The 6,403-nt window shown below is 43.5% G+C and overlaps 1 non-coding gene across 1 annotated transcript; it reads right to left on the bottom strand.

The window, feature by feature from the left end:
* Positions 1-1,377: 1,377 nt before the first annotated feature.
* Positions 1,378-1,449, bottom strand: trnae-cuc. Its single transcript has one exon. It is a non-coding gene; the product is annotated as a tRNA-Glu (tRNA).
* Positions 1,450-6,403: the final 4,954 nt, after the last annotated feature.

Here is a 6,403-nt window from a genome sequence, read left to right as displayed (position 1 = left end):
TATTGTCCTGTTCCACACTTCAAAACCAGAATCTGATTACAGCAAAGTAAAAAAGCATTCGGCCGCTCCCCTCGAGGGTTGGTCCCCCATTGTTTCCTTGCCAATCTGCATTTTATAATACCTTAACTCACCTAACTGCTGGCCTGTGGAGGAAATGACATTGGCATAATTTCAGACGATATGAAAGTGTTCCTTTGGATGTTGGATGCGGCAGTTGTACAAACATTCTCATATCCTCCAGTTAGAAGTAAATTCATGACCGCTGCTTTACAAGACCATTGCTTTCAATACTGCGCGACAGAGCGAAGACTGTGCTCTGTAAGGTAGGGTTTCATGCATTAGAAACTGCAATGTAATAGTTGACAGGATAGTCTGTGCATTATAAACCAAGACAATGCGACAAAACCGAGATGGAGCCAAGGGGATCATGTGCAGAAGGATGAGAGAATGCAATGCTGAATCAGACAGTGACCAGGGTGATACAGATAGAAGTGACGCAATCTGTGAGAGTGCGGTCCTTCTATGACGGTATAGAGGCGCGTGAAATGCCGAGGCTGTGAGCTCCAACCTCACCCGGAGCAGCTTTAATTGACATGGAGCAGGGATTATTGGGCATTGGGCTGTGCGAAAGGTTACTCAGCAATTTTAATCTGAAGCAAAATAGTTTTCTGCAGCACAGATATTTGTGCATTGTGGGACAATCTGTCCATGAAAATGTCTCAATTATAAAGAAAAATGTTGCAAATATTCAACTCGTCAGGAGAGAAATATGTGCAGGGAGACATGGAGGTAATGTTTTCCCTCTCTGAACTTTCTCATATGGCTGACCCTGCACTGGGTTGAATTGTGGGAAGGGCTTTTTAGCTCATTTCATATTATTCAATTTACAGCAAGCATGCACAGGTCATTTAAGTTATCTAAATTTTTGAAAGCTGACAGTAATATACAATGTTGTGATTAGGCTCGAGTTTAACTGAGGTTATGGAGGAAAAGCAGGAAAGCGGAGTTGAGATTTTTTCAGATCAGTGGTGATCTAATTGAATGGCTGCTTCCTGACGACAAACGTGTTTTATTTGGCATTGAAACTCACCAGAACAGGGGAGACTATTGAGATGAAGCGCGATGGTTATTATCGTTGCTGGTTGTTCATCTTGTGAATGTCACTGCTATTACTGCTCATGTCCCTGTTAACAACACAACACAAAGGTGAATAGTCCGACTAAGCAGTGACAGTTAAGGCACCTTTCCTCTCTTTAAGAAGCTGGAACATGGACTCTGATGTTCTCGCCGACATTAACTGATCTGAGACATTGAAAGGAATCTGGTCAGAGCTGTGCTGCTTTTGCTGTTGCCACTATCGGGAACAATAAAACGTGATTCCCTGACCGGGAATCGAACCCGGGCCGCGGCGGTGAGAGCGCCGAATCCTAACCACTAGACCACCAGGGATACTTGGAAGGGCACTTGCATCGGCACTTGCATCGTTTCTTAATGACACAGCTTCTGGCTTTCTTTTTCCACTGGCGTTCTTTCTCCTCCAAAATGATTGAATCATCGTGCTTTTACAACACGGAAAGAGGCTCAGCACCCCAGTTTCCAGCACTTGGCCCATAGCCTTGTGCGCTCTGACACAACAAATGAGGCGGAGGGGAGGAGGCGGTGCACCGGCTGTTTGAGATGCTGACATCAGCCTGTGGGAAAAAAGTCGTTGATCAAAACAGAATTTATTGGAGAAGATCGCTCTGTGTTCGGATAATGATCCGTAGCCGGGGGATATACCTCAATTATCAACTGATTAGCATAAATGTTCAACCAGAGAAGGATCATATGAGGAGAGAGAAACGGAGGTGATGTTTTCGCTCGATGATCTTCCCTGTATCGCTGACACTGTGCTGTGATAAAATCCAGAAAAAACTGTTTATCTGTTTCATAGTACTTAATTTCCCGCATGCAAATTCCTACAAGTCGTTCCAATGATCGAAATAGAATTAGATTTATCTCATTGAGCTTTTTGAACGTTGTCGTCAAATGATTGAAACAGTGAAAGTGGAAATGTGTGACTTCTGCAAGTTTGCACCATCAGTCTGTATTGGACTGTAAAGAATTTGATAGATTTGTTCCTGATTGAAGTGTTTACTGGAAGCAGGGAGCTGAGCAAGATATTGGCTAAACCAATTCAGCTCTGATAGCAGAAACAGTAAATTCCTTTCTTGCAGTACGAATGAGATTGTACAGCACGGAGAATTTTGCTGCATTGATTACGGGTTGATGGGACCAGCATCCTTTCACAAGACTAGGTTGACTATGGAATTAGGAGGGTAGCAGCCTCTACTTGCTTGTCTTTGGTTGTAATGAAGTTGCATGGAGAAGTGTAGCACTTAAGATTTATTATTACAAAAAAAAACATGGTTTTTAAAGGTGCGTCTTATTAGTCCACGTGACTTATTGAAAATTGCAAAGGAACTGAGCTGTTGTGTTTTAAACGTTAGATTGCAGAAAGTTGGTTAGCTCAGATCACTGGACGGGATTTGCGTTGCCCAGTGATGCATTTAATTCCTTCTCGAAAGTCTGTTGGGTTGGGATTTTCCCGACATTTGACTCCTAATTCAAGAATTTTATTGAATACAAAGAACGATACCTGTGATTCCGCATGAATAGTCCAGCGGTAATGCCACTAGGCCCTCGCCTCTCCGAAAGGTGGGTATTTTCCCATTGCGTGGGTAAACATCCAAAATATTTTTTTTCACTTTCTCCGTGTGTGTTGCTGTGCTATATTTGCCACAACGAACCCTGCGGCCAAAACCCCGATATCAGGAAGTCCGACATCATTGAGTGCAACTCTGTTCGAAAAACTGATCGAGGTATTTGACAAAATGGAAGGCAAGCAGTCTGGGTCTGCCCGGGTTTTGAGGCATCGTCAATGCAACAGTTTTAACAACAAACTTAGTATAGCTCTTTCTAAACTAAGTCAATTCCCTGTTGCTTCGGGAGAAAAGGCAGCAAACTGTTTCAATAACAGCTGCTTCCCATTCTGACTCCGTGCTCCCAGGACCCTGCTGTTTCTGCCGTTTCTCCTGGACCGGCGTTGGTCCATTGCCAGATGTGTTCAGCCATTTCCTTCCTCTGGCAGGCAGTGCTTTGCACTTGAACAAGAGAACGCGTATTGGGAAACTGCCCCTGTCTGCACAATACGACGATGTACAGCACCCAACTAGCAATAGAAACAGTTTGAGAGATTGCATTTAGATTGAAGGGTTGACTGTTAGCATGTGGAAAATCACTGTCGATGAAACAAATGAAACTGGCAGGTAAGCATACAAGAGTATCTGATCTCGTGGATCATTGGAGAAAATGTTAACAGGATAGGACCATTTGAAAACACCGATCCCTGGTTAATGGATCCAGCTTGCTCCCACTTCACAAGGAATGCTCTTGTCTGCTGTTTAGTGATGGCTTACTGAACGAGACAAATATTCACATGTTCATTCCACACGACAGCAACAAGACACGTTGAGGAGATGCACAATGAAGGACGGAGAAAGTTGTTAAGAGAGAGCCATCAACTCACTGAGATCAGCCAGTGATCAATTATGTAAAGTTGCCTTCTCACTGACATCAACTTATTCGAAAATTTTGTGAAACGTGCAGACGAGAAGGAGGTCACTCTGTCCAGTGTCTCTGTGCTGAAGGAGAAACGGAACACTTACCTCAGCCCACTTTCCACAATTGCAGCTGTGGATCTACAGATTATAGAACACGAGTGGAAAATCCAGGGAGGTTTTAAATGAGTTCAGTGTTTCTGTCTCATATATTTCCGGCAGTGAGTTCCATACACCTATCACCTTCTGTCTGAAAAAAAGAATGTCCTCGCCCCATAAATCTTTCTGACTCCTTTAGCATATATCCATCATCAAAATTTCCCACACATCTCTTGGTATTGTTTCCTAAATTGTGCATTCCATTACCTTGTTGGATCTCCCCAAACACATCACTTCACTCTTTCCTGGGCTTATTTCCATTCGTCATTTTTTCTGCTCGCCTGACCAGTCCATCGATATCATCTTGCAGACGACACCGACACTCTTCATTTTCAATGAAGTTCCTAAGTCTCGTGTTGCCTGCAAACTTCTTAATCATGCCTCCGATATTGATCTACAAATCATTAAACGTATCTGTAAGCCAATGGGGGACATTTCCAAGCATACTATAAAATACCAACAGGACTAGGCAAGGTAAACAAAAGATGTATGTTCCCGATCAGAGGGTCCAAAACCAGCGATCACAGTTTGAGGATAAGCTATAGCCATATAGGAATGAGGTGAGGGGAATATCATCACCAGAAAACAATGAACCTGAAGAATTCTGTGCTTCACAAAGCGGTTGAAGCTAAAACATTGATTATTTTTACAAGAAGTAGTTAGTTATGGTTCTTAGGGCTCAAGGGACAAAAGGATATGGGATGAAAAGTGAAACAGGGTACTGAGTTGGGTGATCTCTATGATCATATTGAATAATGGAACAGGCTGGAAGGACCGACTGACCTCTTCCTGTTACAATGTCTCTACGTCTGTCACGTATATCACGTGACCTTGCACAGAGCCTGTTGAAACAACACTGGAAACAGATTATCAGTGACAAAAACAACCATCAACAATAATCCGTTGTTTCTTGCTGAAAATTTGTATCTGATTAGTGCGGTGCTCTAACACTAATTTCACTCTTCTTTGAGAGATATATGGAAATAGCTGTGTATTCTTCAACGTCGAAACGGTAATGACAGTTGGTGCAGTGAGGGTCATGTCATGGAATGAAAAGCTCCATGACAGCGGGGATGTAAAATTGTCTATGAAGAGTTGTTTTCCAGATTTGAGAACAGTGCACAATGTTATTAAAAGGAGTCCTATTGAGACCACCTCTCTTCTGAACAGATATTAATGAGCCGCAGACAATTTCGAAATCCTAAATAAGATAAAAACGCATAGAGTCAGAGAGCACAGAAACTCTACCGTATACACAGAGACCATTCGGCCCATTGAGGCTGTACAGACCCTCGAAGTAAAACAAAATTGCTGGAAAAGCTCAGCAAGTCTGTAGCATCTGCGAAGAAAAACTCAGAGTTAACTGGAGGGTCCGGTGACCCTTCCTCAGACCCGAGAACTTTCCGTAAACGTGTATTTACCACGGCTGAACTATCTGGTCCGCACATCCCTGCACTCTAGGGCAATTTCCAATGGCCAATTCACCTAATCTGCATATGTTCTACCTGTGAGAAGAAATCTCAACGGAGACAAGGGGAGAAGGCACAAACTCCACACAGGCATCACCCAAGGTTGAATCAAAAATGCTTCGAGTCTCCCTGGCTGGGAATTGATTCGTGGTCTCCCGCGTGACAGGCGGGGATACTAACTGCTATACTACCAAGGATGGTGCGTGCACCACCCGACCCCCCCGCCACCCCCGCCACCCCCGAGCACCCTAAGTGTGCATTAGGCAAATAAAACTGCTTTACTATCCTAATTCTATTTTCCATCGCTTGGCCCATAGTCTTGTATGCCTTGGCATCACAAATTCACCTCTGAATGCTTCTTAAAACTACTAGGATATCCGCCACGAGGACACTTACAGACAGTGGCTTCCACTTTCCAAACACGCACTGGCTGAGAAAAAGTTTTCTGCCCATCCCCTCAAACCTTCCGACATCTTACTTTAAATCTCTGCCCCGCTTTTGATCGATCTTGCCATGAAGAGAAAACGTTTCTTTCAGTCGACTCTATCAATAACACTCATTGTTTTATACACCTCAATCTTGTCTCCTCTAAATCTACATTGCTCTAAGGAAAACAAACCCAGTCTGTCCAATCTCTCTTCATAACTGAAACTCTTCAGCCCAGACCACATCCTGGTAAATCTCTTCTGCGTCTTTTCCAGTGCTATCACATCCTGCTGTAATGTGAATTTGCAGAACTGCACACAATACTCTCGCTATAGCCGAATTAACAAATGAAATAAATGACGCAGAAACCACAGGAAATGGTCTTTTCATCGAAGTCTGTTCTGATCAATGTTGTTCTGTGTCCTTTTCCTGAGTCTGATCCTCCAATAATCACTGGCGCATGTCAGGAAAAAGCTGCTACATGATGTTTGGTCTCACAATCACAGTATCTAAGTGGATCGACTGTTTTGAAGGTTTCATTAGTAAGTCTGGAGCACATTCACTCATCGAGAGTGACCGTAGCAGGACAGACCAAACGGTGTCAATGTAAAAATGAGTGTTAGATTGCGCAGTGCCTCCGTGAAGTGATCAGAGGAAGGTAAAGGATAGTTGGTAATTGTGGAACGGAGAGCAATCTCTAAGACAACAAGGTGCAGGGCTGGATGAACACAGCAGGCCAAGCAGCATCAT

The sequence above is a fragment of the Rhincodon typus genome, unplaced genomic scaffold (genome assembly GCF_021869965.1).
Source record: "Rhincodon typus isolate 14 unplaced genomic scaffold, sRhiTyp1.1 hic_rhity00013060, whole genome shotgun sequence".
Classification (NCBI taxonomy): Eukaryota; Metazoa; Chordata; class Chondrichthyes; order Orectolobiformes; family Rhincodontidae; genus Rhincodon; species Rhincodon typus.
Note: the sequence above shows the minus strand (reverse complement) of the source record. Positions and strands in the feature narration are given on the sequence as shown.